Source organism: Carassius auratus, chromosome 14 (genome assembly GCF_003368295.1).
Source record: "Carassius auratus strain Wakin chromosome 14, ASM336829v1, whole genome shotgun sequence".
NCBI classification, from domain to species: Eukaryota; Metazoa; Chordata; class Actinopteri; order Cypriniformes; family Cyprinidae; genus Carassius; species Carassius auratus.
This window is the reverse complement of record NC_039256.1, coordinates 22866356-22885101: the sequence shown is the minus strand read 5'-3', so window position 1 is coordinate 22885101 and position 18746 is coordinate 22866356. Positions and strand designations below refer to the sequence as shown.

The following is an 18746-nucleotide window of genomic DNA, read 5'->3' as shown; positions in this document are numbered from 1 at the left end:
TCACAGAACCAGCTTTACTGACGAGACATGCATGACAATTGCATGCAATTAATAGTGCAGCCCTAACAAGAACACTAGTGTACTATTTACGGAGGCCATATCTTTAACACCAAGTATTTTTTGCCGACTCTGTTGATATTCTCCTTGATTCCTTCAACTCAAAAGTTAAGAATGTTATTAATGATATTGCTCCAATAATAGTCAGTAAGAAAACAAACAACATTTTGGAAGACATAGTGCAGCAACTAAAATCATCAACTTGCTATATTGACACACTTCCCACATCTTTTTTCAAAAGTGTGCTTAACTGTTTAGAAGTAAATCTCTTTCTGGGACTTTTCCAAACTCCCTGAAAACTGCAGTTGTTAAGCCCCTCCTGAAAAAGAGCAATCTTGATAACACCATTTTGAGCAATTATAGACCAATATCTAATCTTACTTTTATAGGCAAAATTATAGAAAAGGTAGTTTTTAATCAGCTGAATAAATACTTAAACATCTGGTTTCAGACCGCATCACAGCACAGAGACAGCACTCATTAAGATAATAAATGATATTAACTTAAATTGTGACTCTGGCAATATATCAGTGCTGGTATTGCTAGATCTCAGTGCTGCGTTTGACACTGTCGATCATAACATACTACTAGAGAGACTGGAAAACTGGGTCGGGCTTTCTGGGATGGTACTCAAATGGTTCAGGTCATACTTAAAAAGGAGCGATCATTATGTGAGTCTAGGAGAGCATAAGTCTAAGTAGACATCCATGATATGTGGAGACCCACAAGGTTCAATTCTTGCACCGCTCTTGTTTAGCCTGTATATGCTTCCTCTAAGTAAAATAATGAGAAAGAACCTAATTGCCTATTACAGCTATGCTGATGATACCCAGATTTACCTAGCCTTATCTCCAAATGAATACAGCCCCACTGACTCCCTCTGCCAATGCATTGATGAAATTAATAGCTGGATGTGCCAGAACTTTCTTCAGTTAAACAAGGAAAAAACTGAAGTCATTGCATTTGGAAACAAAGATGAAGTTTTTAAGGTGAATGCATACTTTGACTCTAGGGGTCTAACAACTAAAAATCAAGACAGGAAACGTGGTGTGATTCTGGAGACAGACCTTAGTTTCAGTAGTCATGTCAAAGCAGTAACTAAATCAGCATACTATCATTTAAAAAACATTGCAAGAATTAGATGTTTTGTTTCCAGCCAAGACTTGGAGAAACTTGTTCATGCTTTATCACCAGCAGGGTGGACTATTGTAATAGGCTCCACACCGGCCTTCCCAAAAAGACCATTAGACAGCTGCAGCTCATCCAGAACACTGCTGCCAGGATTCTGACTAGAACATCTGAGCATATCACACCAGTCCTCATTAACTTCCAGTTACATTTAAGATTGATTTTAAAGTACTTCTACTTGTCTAGAAGTCACTCAAAGACCTAGGACCAAAATACATTGCTTCCAGAATCAGCCTCCAGAAGAGATCAGATGTGCTAAAACACTAGTCACATTTAAATCTAGACTCAAAACTCATCTGTTTAGCTGTGCATTTATTGAATGAGCACTGTGCGATGTCCGACCTGATTGCACTGTATTTTATGTATTAACTGTAAGATCATTTTCTATTTCTAACTGTTTTAAATTCAAGTCAATTTTTAAATAATTTCCAAAGTTTTAAAATTGCTTGTTTTAGTTTTGTTCTTCATGATTATTTTACTTAATTTTATGTAAAGCACTTTGAATTACCATTTTGTTCGAAATTTGCTATATAAATAAACTTGCCTTGCCTTGCTACAGCAACCTCCCCCACCACACACACACACGCAAAATTGTAGAGGGCCTCGCACATCAACTTTGCACAGGGCCTCTCACCCTCCTTGCGACGGCTCTGCTGGGGCATATTTTAAACAAAAGGCAGTGGCTGCTGCAGTATTTGCCCCGTCTCTTTTGATGTTTTCTGGACACTCTCTGTAAGAAATATTTGAATAAGAAAATGTGTAAGTATAGGATATGATGCACTATAGTAATCACTGAATGTAATCATTAACCACTTTTTTATGCCTTCCACAGAATACATTTAGACCACTTACACTATTGATTTGGTTTCTTAGAAAAAAATAAAAATCTACCCTAGCTTTAAGAGCCATGAATGTAAATTACATGCTATAAGTCATCAAAATATATTTCAGCTTGTGATGCAATTGACAAACACTAAGCAGACAATCTAGCAAAAGAAAACCATGACAACAAAGACACATTGCAGTATTTTTTTGCAGAGTGTCTTAAGGTAAATTAACATTTAATGTCTAATACATTAAATGCAAAAACAATTGTTAGAGAATGCAAAAACAATTGTTAGAGTTCTGAACAATAAAGATAGGCTGGCAACAGGAATGACCTGCCAATCAATAAGAAGTGTATATATGGAAGTTTGTGTGATTTCTGTGTGACAGATGAGTACCTACAATACGAGGTTACTGGTTTTCACTAAACCAACTAAAACAGAAACTAAACAACGCTGAATGTCACAATGATATTATGCTAATATTTGTATTATATGTTAATTTTGTTTTACCTGTGACAACAGTGTACAGATTGATCTTGGTGAAAGCAAGCTTCCCCTTCCCCCACTTCATACTGAAACAGGCCATGACCTCATTTTTCATCAACCTGTGGATACAAGAGTAATGCCCAAATAATTAATTATACATGACACATTATGAGGCAGGTGTTATAGTTTCTGTTACGTGTTCATCATATCTAGTATAATGCAGATATCATACAGGTCCTCCAGTTGGTACTAGATTAAAAGTCATAGGCTCACCCAAACTGGCAGGTTTTTATCTTATTGCAAAACAACTGATATTGTGCAATTTCAAAATTTAAAACCAACACTATTTCAACAACTTGGCCTGTAAATATTAATTTCATTCATTTTCTCCTTGCTAGCAACTGTAAAGTGCAAAATTATAGGATAACAGAAGAGCACACAAGAAAACCAGAAGAATCAGATTAACTACCTTCAATCTATTAATATTTTAATCTAATTAATGTAATATATTAAAGCAGATTGTTCTAGCGGCTCTTTTATAAATGAACAAAAAAACATACCTTACAACAATATGGCTTCTTCAGAACATGGCAAAGAGATAAATGCAAAACAAAGCAAAAACAAAACAAAAGTTATAACCTCATATAGTATAGCCCCTAAATTCACACTATATTAAATACTATACCTTAGTGATAAACTTGAACCCCAAATATAAAACTAGAGCTTGTAGAAGAAAAGGCTGTTTTTGCTTAAAATAAATAAAAAAGGAGCCTCTTTACATCGTGTGTAGAAATCTGACAGCTAAAGGAGATCCAAAATTATTAAACTACAGCAGAATATTAAGTTACTATAAACACCTGTATAACTAATTCGCATGACACAATTGAAGAAAAAAAAGCAATGAATCGAACAAATTTCATGATGAAAAGCTTAACGTTAAATTATTCGAAACAATAATAATAATAATATAATAATTAAAAACATATGTCTCAAGTTTAAACTTTATTTGAACTGTTTTTCAGCGCTAACAGTTAGATGGCTTTAATGACTCAGGCGTTTTTATTTCAGGGATATAACAGTTAACGTTACCATTTTTTAATTAATTATCTCTACCCATCGGTCTTGCAGCTAAAACACTTCGATGTATTTGATACGTATTACAAGTAATATCATTATATAGGGGGGCATAAACACTTTTACGTTATACATGATCTAATATCCAGATATACTCACCACAGTTTGAGCTGTAAGTGCACCGCAGGCCGCCTGATAAACTGATGCCTGCCGATCCAAAAAAGACCGCCAAGTAGTCGCAAAATGGCGCAATAGCGCGATGTCACCGTGTTGCATTATGTTTGGGCGTGGGATTATGGGGGGGGGGTGGCAAAAAAAAAAAAAAAATACAAATAATAATCATAATAATAATAAAAATCCAAATAAAATAAACAATAATATACTTTAAATTAACTTGTATTATTCTGTAGTGCTTATTCACAAAATCCATACACAGAAAAAGTTGAAGCATATTCATCATTGATGGATGAGATCAACATTTAAATATGAAATTTGTAATTTTAAATTTTTAACTAGAATGTACTTTAAATATGAAAAATGCAAGTAAGAAGCAGCAATCAATCTGATCAATTATTTTATATATTTAAAAAAAAACATATATAAGAACAGACTAAATTATAGCAAAGGAATTAGACATTTATATTGCATAATTATAAGACTGTACAATAAACAGTAATGCTTGCATTGTCTGCATGCACTCACTTTACTTTCCAACACAAAGATCAACAAGTTTATGTTTTGATAAACAATGTTTCCAGCCCAGAATTAAGTAAGCAATACTGTTTTGATCCTCCTAAATATGTCTTAACATGTTTGAGAGTGTTTGAATTGCATTATATTGCAAACAAGATTGTGTCACGGGCCAGCAAAGAAAGAACAGGGTCTGGGTCCAAATGCAGGGAAGATTAACTTTAACCCTCTGGAGTCTAAGAACAAAAAAGCCAACACGGCAAAAACAAAACCAAGATGCAAAAAAACACGAGAACCAGTAACACTTACAAGACGTTGAGGTGACAAGGTGGGCGGGGTCAGAAAAGAGACAGGACAAAAGCACATGGCACCAAACAAACACAACACTCACAGAAGACTGTGACAGAAAGACATAAGACTGTGACAGAAAGACAGAAAACTGTGACAGATTGGATATCAATTTATATAAACTGTTATGGTTCATGAATGGTCATGGGTCAAATTAAAGTCATAACACTTTATTTTCATAGTCCCTTTTGAATATTCTATTGACAATATAAGTATTGCACTTACATGTCAACTAACTCTCATTATAGTACTAATAGACTGTCTGCTTAATTTCTAATTCTGATGCTCTCCCAGAATATGTTTGACTGACTACAAGTAACTTTGCAAGAACATCAACTTATTCTAACACTCTAATGAAAGCAGGTACAGTCGTGGCCCAAAATATTGGCACCCTTTGTAAAAGTGACCAAAGAAGGTTGTGAAAATTCATTGTTAATCCTTTTGATATTTTATTTAAAAAAATATTCACAAAAATGTATCCTTTCATTGGATAATAAGAAATGAAAAGTTTTTTTCTCAAATGCTCATTGGACACAATTATTGGCCCCCCTAGAAATTTTTATGAGTAAAATATCTCTGAAGTATATTCCCATTCAAATTCACAATTTTGAGCACTCAAGCTTGATTATAAACATGAAATTATCCAGCTATGGCTATGGCTACCTGTTTCACAGAAATATAAAGAGGAGGGAAAACAAAGCCCAAATTCCCTTAATCATTCATCACAATGAGAAAAACCAAAGAATGTATTTCTGATGTGATAATTGAGATAATTGAGCTTAACAAATTGGTGAAGTGGCTTTAAGAAAAGAGCTAGAGCAGTGAAAATTCCCATTTCCACCATCAGGGCAATAATTAAGAATCTCCAATCAACATAAAATGTTACAAAACTGCTTGGAAGAGGACTTGTCTATATCGTCCTAATGTGTGGTGAGAAGGAGAGTTTGAGTAGCTAAAGACTCGCCAAAGGTCACAGCTGGAGAACTGCAGCAAATAGCGGAGTCTCTGGTTCAGAAAACCTTTTAAAAAAAGTCAAACAGAACCTACATCAACACATGTTGTTTGGGAGGGTTACAAGAAAAATTATCCTAGCTCATTCAAAAACAAACTAAAGCATAATTCAGTTATCAGCCAAGACTGGAACTTTAAATGTGAATGGCTTCTATGATCAGATGAAACCAAAAAAATGAGATTTTTTTAGCAGCAAACACTCAAGATGGGTTAGGTGAACACAGAGAGAAAAAAGTAACCCATGTGCACAATGAAATATACTGCTGTATTTGTTTTTTTCTGGGCCTATATTTCTGCTGGAGGCCCTAGACATCTTGTTTAGAAACATGGCATCATGGATTCTATCAAATACCAACAGATAAAAAATCAGTAAGTGACTGTTAGAAATCTTATAATGGTCCATGTTTTGATCTTTCAACCATACAATAATCCAAACACAAACCTCGAAAACAACACAGAAATGGGTCACTGAGCTCAAAACCAAGCTTCTGCTATAGCCATTCCAGTCCTCTGACCTGAACCTTACAGAACATGAGAGGAGTGAACTGAAGAAGCACCAACATGGAGCTGGGAATCTAAAGGGTCTGGAGTGATTCTGGATGAAAGAATGGTCTCTGATCTCTTGTCAGGTGTTCTCTAACCTCATCAGGCATTATAGAAAAAAAAATAGACCTGTTAATCTGGCAAATGGAGGTTTCAAAAAGTACTGAATAAAAGGGTGCCATTAATTGTGGCCAATGTGTATTAGAAAAAAAAAAAAACATTTATTTCATAATGATATTTCCCCCTGTTTTAAATTCTTATTATCCAATGAAAGGATACATTTTTGTGAATTTTTTATATAAAAGTGCAAAACGATTAAAGCAGATGAATTTTCACACCCTTCTTTGATCATATTTACCAAGGGTGCTGATATTTTTGGCCACGACTGTAGGTGCAACAACGCAACAACATAAATTTCAAAAGGAACCATAACAATAAAGTGAAACCACTATATTAAATAACAATTAAAAAAAATAAAATAAATTGATGTTATAATTTGACGTTGTTTGGATGTTACCATTATGACGCCTTGAAAACACTGGATTATGGTTGCCATACCTGATGACTAAATATCAGTATTTGATGTCAATCTGACGTTGGTTTAAGAGGTTGACTCGACGTTGGATTTTGATTTGCTAATGCCACAACCTAAAACTAACTACAGATAAACATCAAATGATGTTTTAATTTGAAGTTGTGTGGACGTTGCCATTATGACGTCTAGAAAACGTTGGATTATGGTTGCCATACCTGACGACTTAAGATCAGTATTTGATGTCAATGTGACGTTGGCCTGAGACGTTGGCTCGACGTTGGGTTTAGGTTAGTTAATGTCACAACCTAAAAACAAACTAAAGATCAAAGTCAAATGGCGTTATAATTTGACGTTGTTTCGACATTAACATTATGACGTCTTGAAGACGTTGGATTTTGGTTGCCATACCTGACGACTAAACATCAGTTTTTGATGTCAATGTGACATTGGCTTGAGATGTTGGCTCGACGGTGGATTTTGGTTAGTTAATGTCACCACCTAAAACTAACTACAGATCAACGTCAAATTATGTTTTAATTTTACGTTGTTTGGACGTTGCCATTATGACGTCTAGAAAATGTTGGATTTTGGTTGCCATACCTGACGACTTAATATCAGTATTTGATGTCAGTGTGACGTTGGCTTGAGACGTTGGCTCGACGTTGGATTTTAGTTAGTTAATGCCACAACCTAAAACTAACTACAGATCAACGTCAAATGTATTTTAATTTGACGTTGTTTGGACGTTGCCATTATGACGTCTAGATAACGTTGGATTTTGGTTGCCATACATGACGACTTAATATCAGTATTTGATGTCAGTCTGACGTTGGCTTGAGACGTTGGCTCGACGTTGGATTTTGGTTAGTTAATGTCACAACCTAAAAACAAACTAAAGATCAAAGTCAAATGACGTTAGAATTTGACGTTGTTTGGACATTAACATTATGACTTTTGGTTGCCATACCTGGCGACTAAATATCAGTATTTGATGTCAACCTGACGTTGGCTTGAGACGTTGTCTTGACGCTGGATTTTGGTTGGTTAATGCCACAGCTTAAAACTAACTACAGATCAACGTCAAATGATGTTTTAATTTGACGTTGTTTGGACGTTGCCATTATGACGTCTAGAAAACGTTGGATTTTGGTTACCATACCTGACAACTTAATATCAGTTTTTGATGTCAATGTGACGTTGGCTTGAGACATTGGCTCGACGTTGGATTTTGGTTAGTTAATGCCACAACCTAAAACTAACTACAGATCAACATCAAAATGATGTTTAATTGGACGTTGTGTGGACGTTGCCATTATGACGTCTAGAAAACGTTGGATTATGGTTGCCATACCTGACGACTTAATATCAGTATTTGATGTCAATGTGACGTTGGCCTGAGACGTTGGCTTTGACGTTGGGTTTAGGTTAGTTTAATAATCATCAACACAAACCTTGGAAACCAAACTAAAGAATCAAAGTCAAGACAATGTTTTAAATTTATACGTTTGTTTGGACGTTGACCATTATGATGCTTTGTAGACGTTGGATTTTGGTTGCCTATACCGGACACTAAATATCATCTATTTTGATGTCAATCTGACGTTGCGCTTGAGAACATTGTCTTGATGTTGGATTTTGGTTAGTTAATGCGCACAACCTAAAACTAACTACAGATCAACGTCAAATGATGTTTTAATTTGACGTTGTTTGGACGTTGCCATTATGACGTCTAGAAAACGTTGGATTTTGGTTGCCATACCTGACGACTAAACATCAGTTTTTGATGTCAATGTGACGTTGGCTTGAGACATTGGCTTGATGTTGGATTTTGGTTAGTTAATGCCACAACCTAAAACTAACTACAGATCAACGTCAAATGATGTTTTAATTTGACGTTGTTTGGACGTTGCCATTATGACGTCTAGAAAATTTTGGATTTTGGTTGCCATACCTGACGACTTAATATCAGTATTTGATGTCAGTGTGACGTTGGCTTGAGACGTTGGCTCGACGTTGGATTTTGGTTAGTTAATGCCACAACCTAAAACTAACTACAGATCCACGTCAAATGATGTTTTAACTTGACGTTGTTTGGACGTTGCCATTATGACGTCTAGAAAACGTTGGATTTTGGTTGCCATACCTGACGACTTAAAATCAGTATTTGATGTCAGTGTGACATTGGCTTGAGACGTTGGCTAGACGTTGGATTTTGGTTAGTTAATGCCACAACCTAAAACTAACTACAGATCAACGTCAAATGATGTTTTAATTTGACGTTGTTTGGACGTTGCCATTATGACGTCTAGAAAACATTGGATTTTGGTTGCCATACCTGACGACTAAACATCAGTTTTTGATGTCAGTGTGACATTGGCTTGAGACGTTGGCTCGACGTTGGATTTTGGTTAGTTAATGTCACAACCTACAACTAACTACAGATCCACGTCAAATGATGTTTTAACTTGACGTTGTTTGGACGTTGCCATTATGACGTCTAGAAAACGTTGGATTTTGGTTGCCATACCTGACGACTTAAAATCAGTATTTGATGTCAGTGTGACATTGGCTTGAGACGTTGGCTAGACGTTGGATTTTGGTTATTTTATAACACAACCTAAAACTAACTACAGATCAACGTCAAATGATGTTTTAATTTGACGTTGTTTGGACGTTGACATTATGACGTCTAGAAAACATTGGATTTTGGTTGCCATACCTGACGACTAAACATCAGTTTTTGATGTCAGTGTGACATTGGCTTGAGACGTTGGCTCGACGTTGGATTTTGGTTAGTTAATGCCACAACCTAAAACTAACTACAGATCAACGTCAAATGATGTTTTAATTTGACTTTGTTTGGACGTTGCCATTATGACTGCTAGAAAACTTTGGATCTTGGTTGCCATACCTGACATCTTAATATCAGTATTTGATGTCAGTGTGACATTAGCTTGAGACGTTGGCTCGACGTTGGATTTTGGTTAGTTAATGCCACAACCTAAAACTAACTACAGATCAACGTCAAATGATGTTTTAATTTGACGTTGTTTGGACGTTGCCATTATGACGTCTAGAAAACATTGGATTTTGGTTGCCATACCTGACGACTAAACATCAGTTTTTGATGTCAGTGTGACATTGGCTTGAGACGTTGGCTCGACGTTGGATTTTGGTTAGTTAATGCCACAACCTAAAACTAACTACAGATCAACGTCAAATGATGTTTTAATTTGACGTTGTTTGGACGTTGCCATTATGACGTCTAGAAAACGTTGGATTTTGGTTGCCATACCTGACGACTTAATATCAGTATTTGATGTCAGTGTGACGTTGGCTTGAGACGTTGGCTCGACGTTGGATTTTAGTTAGTTAATGCCACAACCTAAAACTAACTACAAATCACCGTCAAATGATGTTTTAATTTGACGTTTTTTGGACGTTGCCATTATGGCTGCTAGAAAACGTTGGATTTTGGTTGCCATACCTGACATCTTAATATCAGTATTTGATGTCAGTGTGACATTGGCTTGAGACGTTGGCTCGACGTTGGATTTTGGTTAGTTAATGCCACAACCTAAAACTAACTACAGATCAACGTCAAATGATGTTTTAATTTGACGTTGTTTGGACGTTGCAATTATGACGTCTAGAAAATTTTGGATTGTGGTTGCCATACCTGATGACTTAATATCAGTATTTGATGTCAGTGTGACGTTGGCTTGAGACGTTGGCTCGACGTTGGATTTTAGTTAGTTAATGCCACAACCTAAAACTAACTACAGATCAACGTCAAATGATGTTTTAATTTGACGTTGTTTGGACGTTGCCATTATGACTGCTAGAAAACGGTGGAGTTTGGTTGCCATCCCTGACGACTAAACATCAGTTTTTGATGTCAATGTGACATTGGCTTAAGACGTTGGCTCGACGTTGGATTTTGGTTAGTTAATGCCACAACCTAAAACTAACTACAGATCAACGTCAAATGATGTTTTAATTTGACGTTGTTTGGATGTTGCCAATTTGACGTCTAAACAACGTTGGATTTTGGTTGCTATACCTGACGACTTAATATCAGTATTTGATGTCAATGTGACATTGGCTTGAGACGTTGGCTCGATGTTGGATTTTGGTTAGTTAATGCCACAACCTAAAACTAACTACAGATCAACGTCAAATGATGTTTTAATTTGACGTTGTTTGGACGTTGCCATTATGACTGCTAGAAAACGTTGGATTTTGGTTGCCATACCTGACGACTAAACATCAGTTTTTGATGTCAATGTGACATTGGCTTAAGACGTTGGCTCGACGTTGGATTTTGGTTAGTTAATGCCACAACCTAAAACTAACTACAGATCAACGTCAAATGATGTTTTAATTTGACCAGTGTTAATTTCGTTGACTAAATATTTTCGTCATTATTTTCGTCACGAATATATTTTTGCGGACGAAAAGGAAACGAGAACTAAAATAGAAGGCACTGATGAAGACTAAAACTATGACTAAATTGATTGACATTATCGTCAACGAATAAAGGACGAGACGAAAATAGACTGTGACGAAAATCAAATCAGCAGACGGGAGAGATGCGAGGAATGAACAAAGACCCGGCAAAACATAAACAGGCGAAGACGTTGGCTCGACGTTGGATTTTGGTTAGTTAATGCCACAACCTAAAACTAACTACAGATCAACGTCAAATGATGTTTTAATTTGACGTTGTTTGGACGTTGCCATTATGACGTCTAGAAACGTTGGATTTTGGTTGCCATACCTGACGACTTAATATCAGTATTTGATGTCAGTGTGACGTTGGCTTGAGACGTTGGCTCGACGTTGGATTTTGGTTAGTTAATGCCACAACCTAAAACTAACTACAGATCAACGTCAAATGATGTTTTAATTTGACGTTGTTTGGACGTTGCCATTATGACGTCTAGAAAACGTTGGATTTTGGTTGCCATACCTGACGACTTAAATCAGTATTTGATGTCAGTGTGACGTTGGCTTGAGACGTTGGCTCGACGTTGGATTTTGGTTAGTTAATGCCACAACCTAAAACTAACTACAGATCAACGTCAAATGATGTTTTAATTTGACGTTGTTTGGACGTTGCCATTATGACGTCTAGAAATATTTCTATATTAGTCATGTGAAACATGAATGTTCACATCCTATCATTATACATACAAATCTAGCAATATTGTAGTATTTAAAACATACAATATTGCTAGACAAATGAATACCTTATAAAATCTTGTTACTTTTTTTATCCACCTAGCTGCCAACTTATTAAATATTTACTTTAAATGTATGCACTTATTGTTCAGCTCAGCTGTAAGCTTAAGGTCCTGGACCTAACCTTATTTTTCTTTTATTGATGCGTCAATTGGCAGCTAGTTATTGTTTTACATTATCATGACAGTGTTTGTTGCTGCATAAAAGCTTTTGAATCGAAATAAAGACACAGTTGTGTTGAAATAAAGTTGAAATTTGTGTTTTATATATTTTTGGTTAAGTTTGTTTCCTATACCAGCTGTAAAAAAAATGTCTAGTAAATCTGTTATTGATTTTAGTCTTATTTTAGTCGACTAAAATACCAAGCAATTTTAGTCGACTAAAATACCAAGCAATTTTAGTCGACTAAAATAAGACTAAAATTAAAACAAATCAGATGACTAAAACTTGACTAAAACTAAAAAGAATTATAGTCAAAAGACTAAGACTAAAACTAAATTAAAATTTCGTGTCAAAATTAACACTGAATTTGACGTTGTTTGGATGTTGCCAATTTGACGTCTAAACAACGTTGGATTTTGGTTAGTTAATGCCACAACCTAAAACTAACTACAGATCAACGTCAAATGATGTTTTAATTTGACGTTGTTTCGACGTTGCCGTTATGACGTCTAGAAAACGTTGGATTTTGGTTGCCATACCTGACGACTTAAAATCAGTATTTGATGTCAGTGTGACATTGGCTTGAGACGTTGGCTCGACGTTGGATTTTGGTTAGTTAATGCCACAACCTAAAACTAACTACAAATCAACGTCAAATGATGTGTTAATTTGACGTTGTTTGGACGTTGCCATTATGACGTCTAGAAAACGTTGGATTATGGTTGCCATACCTGACGACTAAACATCAGTATTTGATGTCAGTGTGACGTTGGCTTGAGACGTTGGCTCGACGTTGGATTTTAGTTAGTTAATGCCACAACCTAAAACTAACTACAAATCACCGTCAAATGATGTTTTAATTTGACGTTTTTTGGACGTTGCCATTATGACGTATAGATAACGTTGGATTTTGGTTGCCATACCAGACATCTTAATATCAGTTTTTGATGTCAGTGTGACGTTGGCTTGAGACGTTGACTCGACGTTGGATTTTGGTTAGTTAATGCCACAACCTAAAACTAACTACAGATCAACGTCAAATGATGTTTTAATTTGACAATGTTTCGACGTTGCCGTTATGACGTCTAGAAAACGTTGGATTTTGGTTGCCATACCTGACGACTTAAGATCAGTATTTGATGTCAGTGTGACATTGGCTTGAGACGTTGGCTCGACGTTGGATTTTGGTTAGTTAATGCCACAACCTAAAACTAACTACAAATCAACGTCAAATGATGTTTTAATTTGACGTTGTTTGGACGTTGCCATTATGACGTCTAGAAAACGTTGGATTATGGTTGCCATACCTGGCGACTAAACATCAGTATTTGATGTCAAAGTGACGTTGGCTTGAGACGTTGGCTCGACGTTGGGTTTAGGTTAGTTAATGCCACAACCTAAAAAAAACTACAGATCAACGTCAAATGATGTTTTAATTTGACGTTGTTTGGACGTTGCCATTATGACGTCTAGATAACGTTGGATTTTGGTTGCCATACCTGACATCTTAATATCAGTATTTGATGTCAGTGTGACATTGGCTTGAGACGTTGGCTCGACGTTGGATTTTGGTTAGTTAATGCCACAACCTAAAACTAACTACAGATCAACGTCAAATGATGTTTTAATTTGACGTTGTTTGGACGTTGCCATTATGACGTCTAGATAACGTTAGATTTTGGTTGCCATACCTGACATCTTAATATCAGTATTTGATGTCAGTGTGACGTTGGCTTGAGACGTTGGCTCGACGTTGGATTTTGGTTAGTTAATGCCACAACCTAAAACTAACTACAGATCAACGTCAAATGATGTTTTAATTTGACGTTGTTTGGACGTTGCCATTATGACGTCTAGAAAACGTTGGATTTTGGTTGCCATACCTGACGACTTAAGATCAGTATTTGATGTCAGTGTGACATTGGCTTGAGACGTTGGCTCGACGTTGGATTTTGGTTAGTTAATGCCACAACCTAAAACTAACTACAGATCAACGTCAAATGATGTTTTAATTTGACGTTGTTTGGACGTTGCCATTATGACGTCTAGAAAACGTTGGATTATGGTTGCCATACCTGACGACTAAACATCAGTTTTTGATGTCAGTGTGACATTGGCTTGAGACGTTGGCTCGACGTTGGATTTTGGTTAGTTAATGCCACAACCAAAACTAACTACAGATCAACGTCAAATGATGTTTTAATTTGACGTTGTTTGGACGTTGCCATTAGGACGTCTAGAAAACGTTGGATTTTGGTTGCCATACCTGACGACTTAATATCAGTATTTGATGTCAATGTGGCGTTGGCTTGAGACGTTGGCTCGACGTTGGATTTTGGTTAGTTAATGCCACAACCTAAAACTAACTACAGATCAACGTCAAATTATGTTTTAATTTGACGTTGTTTGGACGTTGCCATTATGACGTCTAGAAAACGTTGGATTATGGTTGCCATACCTGACGACTAAACATCAGTTTTTGATGTCAGTGTGACATTGGCTTGAGACGTTGGCTCGACGTTGGATTTTGGTTAGTTAATGCCACAACCAAAACTAACTACAGATCAACGTCAAATGATGTTTTAATTTGACGTTGTTTGGACGTTGCCATTAGGACGTCTAGAAAACGTTGGATTTTGGTTGCCATACCTGACGACTTAGTATCAGTATTTGATGTCAATGTGACGTTGGCTTGAGACGTTGGCTCGACGTTGGGTTTAGGTTAGTTAATGTCACAACCTAAAACAAACTACAGATCAACGTCAAATGATGTTTTAATTTGACGTTGTTTGGACGTTGCCATTATGACGTCTAGGTAACGTTGGATTTTGGTTGCCATACCTGACGACTAAACATCAGTTTTTGATGTCAGTGTGACATTGGCTTGAGACGTTGGCTCGACGTTGGATTTTGGTTAGTTAATGCCACAACCAAAACTAACTACAGATCAACGTCAAATGATGTTTTAATTTGACGTTGTTTGGACGTTGCCATTAGGACGTCTAGAAAACGTTGGATTTTGGTTGCCATACCTGACGACTTAATATCAGTATTTGATGTCAATGTGGCGTTGGCTTGAGACGTTGGCTCGACGTTGGATTTTGGTTAGTTAATGCCACAACCTAAAACTAACTACAGATCAACGTCAAATTATGTTTTAATTTGACGTTGTTTGGACGTTGCCATTATGACGTCTAGAAAACGTTGGATTATGGTTGCCATACCTGACGACTAAACATCAGTTTTTGATGTCAGTGTGACATTGGCTTGAGACGTTGGCTCGACGTTGGATTTTGGTTAGTTAATGCCACAACCAAAACTAACTACAGATCAACGTCAAATGATGTTTTAATTTGACGTTGTTTGGACGTTGCCATTAGGACGTCTAGAAAACGTTGGATTTTGGTTGCCATACCTGACGACTTAGTATCAGTATTTGATGTCAATGTGACGTTGGCTTGAGACGTTGGCTCGACGTTGGGTTTAGGTTAGTTAATGTCACAACCTAAAACAAACTACAGATCAACGTCAAATGATGTTTTAATTTGACGTTGTTTGGACGTTGCCATTATGACGTCTAGGTAACGTTGGATTTTGGTTGCCATACCTGACGACTAAACATCAGTTTTTGATGTCAGTGTGACATTGGCTTGAGACGTTGGCTCGACGTTGGATTTTGGTTAGTTAATGCCACAACCAAAACTAACTACAGATCAACGTCAAATGATGTTTTAATTTGACGTTGTTTGGACGTTGCCATTAGGACGTCTAGAAAACGTTGGATTTTGGTTGCCATACCTGACGACTTAGTATCAGTATTTGATGTCAATGTGACGTTGGCTTGAGACGTTGGCTCGACGTTGGGTTTAGGTTAGTTAATGTCACAACCTAAAACAAACTACAGATCAACGTCAAATGATGTTTTAATTTGACGTTGTTTGGACGTTGCCATTATGACGTCTAGGTAACGTTGGATTTTGGTTGCCATACCTGACGACTAAATATCAGTATTCGATGTCAATGTGACGTTGGCTTGAGACGTTGGCTAGACGTTAGATTTTGGTTATTTTATAACACAACCTAAAAACAACCTAATATCATCGTCAGATGATGTTGGTCTTGGACGTCAATTTAACGTTGTCATTAGACGTTGGCTTGACATTGAATTTTGGTTACCTGACGTCGCGACCTAAATCTAATCTAATAGTAACGTCATATGACGTTGTGTGCCTGCTGGGTAAGAGACAGACTGGAACAGGGAGACAAATGGACTACAGTCGAGGAGCTGTCTCATCGGAGCCCCTAGCATGTCAGTCCCCTTAAGGTAGAGATAAAAGTTCTCCATCTCTCTGTCCATGTAATCTATTCTCCCATTTCTCATCTCTTCTTCCTCTTCCTCTGAATATGATGCTGTATTTGGTTTTCTCACTCGCGCTCTTCTGAGATGACTAGTGTGCTGTGCCGTTTGACAGCAGCAACTCTACAGAGCCAGACAACCTGTGACCTCTTTCGCACGTGGTATTAAAGGGATAGTTCACACAAATATTCCAGGACCTCTGAGTAAAAATTATAGGTATTTAGATACATTTAAAGGGATAGATCACCCAAAAGTTAAAATTCTGTAATGAATTACTCATCCTCATGTTATTCCAAACCTGTAAGACCTTCGTTCATCTTCGGAAACAAATTAAAACATTTTTGATGAAATCCGAGAGCTTTCTGACCCTGCATAGGCAGCAATGCAACTGACACGCTCAAGGCCCAAAAAAGTTAATAAGAACATCATTAAAATAGTCCATGTGACATCAGTCGTTCAACGACAATTTTGTGAAGCTAAGATAATACTTTTTGTAAATGTTTTTCTTCTATGGCATCACTGTGAAACCTCCTTTTTGGAATCTTTATTTTTAAGAGTGTATATGTTAAGAATTATCCAAATACAATTGTTCCTCCCATTTCCCATGTTTTCTGCTTCGTCCTTTGAATATGCTGTTTATCTGGTGATATATTTGGTCAGCAACATGTTTGTTTAAGCTGATCTCATCTACTGTATATGGAAGTGAATGGAGATCAGGGACTGTCAAGTTAAAAAATTGATAAAAAAGTGCCATAGAATTGGTCCATATGACTCAAGTTTCACTCCATTTACTGACTTTTATGGCCATAAAATAGATTTGTGTGAGAAACCGACTGAAATTTAAATTGTAATACATTGGTCATTTAGTTTGAGAGAGCCATGGTCATTATTCACCGTTACTGAATGGTGCAGCACGTCCAAGCTATTTTGAAAGGCATAAATAAGAACAGAACTGCCTTTTTTATGTGATTTATTCTTTCACTATTTGTCTTTAGTGGACCGATTACAAGTGCACAATGACCAATATGTGTGTAAGCGGAGTCCGATCACTTGAAGCACATTCAGAGGTAGTCAGAAATGCATGTGACTGCACTGTACTAGCTGCACAGCAACAATGCAATGATGTGGTAATGATCCACACATTAATATAATCTGATGCGTTAATACCATATGTAAACAAGGTCTGTGCGTGTTTGTTGTTTACACACTAATGTGAATCTGTTTTTATCTCTATTTTCATCCTCTAAGCAGTCAATATTATTTGTTCTCCGTTTATATTAGTTCTTCATGTGTTTCAGGGGTTAACTGAACTCAGACATGTCTGGGTTGCTTATTGTGCAATTTATAAGATAACTTAATCAAGCCTGGCAGGTTTGCCATGCGTCTTGGCAGATTGAATTGGCCGATATCTCCACTCTCAAATCTGAAATATACACACTTTTCATACAAACACACAAATATGCACATACATAAAGCACTGAATTTAAGCTTACTGCATCATTGTAAGATATGTTGTGTCTGCAAATCTAGCTCCATTGACTAGAGAATATATTGACTCATGATGAAAGCAGTGTGCATGTTTGTGTGTGTGGTTGGGGGGGGGGGGGGGGTTGGGGGTGGTAGGCTGTGCCTATTGTGGGGAATGTTGGAAGGAAAACAGCTTAATAAACACTAAATATCAACTTAATTACAGTAATAGCAGCTGGAGCTGGGCTGACTGTGAACTCACATTGAGGCGTTAATTCTAGCTTGAATTGTTCAGATGGTATGAAAATTAAGTATAAGTCAAGTCACCTTTATTTATGTAGCGCTTTTAAAATTACAGGTTGCATCAAAGAAGCTTTACCGTTCATCGTTGAATTCAGTGATGTCATCATCCAGCGCAGTTAATTTTAAATAATATCTCTGCAATCAATTCGACGATATCGCTGAAAAATAAGTTTCCCCAGCTAAGCAAGCCAGAGGCAACAATGGCAAAGAACCAAGACTCCATCTGTGACAGAATGGAAAAAGAATCCAGGCTCAGAGGACTCATCTGGTTCCTGTGGTCTTGTCCCGATGGCCGTCTAGGAGACACGATCTTCACTGGGGATCTGTCTCTGGGGCTCATCTAGTTGTTCTGGTCTCTGCTGACATTCATCTCTAGGTCCTGATCCACCATCTGGGCTGGATATGTACTGGATCCGGGTGACTGCAGTGACCATCTGATCTGGATACAGACTGG

The 18746-nt window shown here is 36.9% G+C and overlaps 1 long non-coding RNA gene across 1 annotated transcript; it reads right to left on the bottom strand.

Moving 5' to 3' along the window:
• Positions 1-1730: 1730 nt before the first annotated feature.
• On the bottom strand, positions 1731-3924 carry LOC113114510 (uncharacterized). The gene is made up of 4 exons (XR_003293753.1): positions 3792-3924; positions 3119-3136; positions 2583-2677; positions 1731-1975 (listed from the first exon to the last, which is right to left on the bottom strand). It is a non-coding gene; the product is annotated as an uncharacterized LOC113114510 (long non-coding RNA).
• Positions 3925-18746: the final 14822 nt, after the last annotated feature.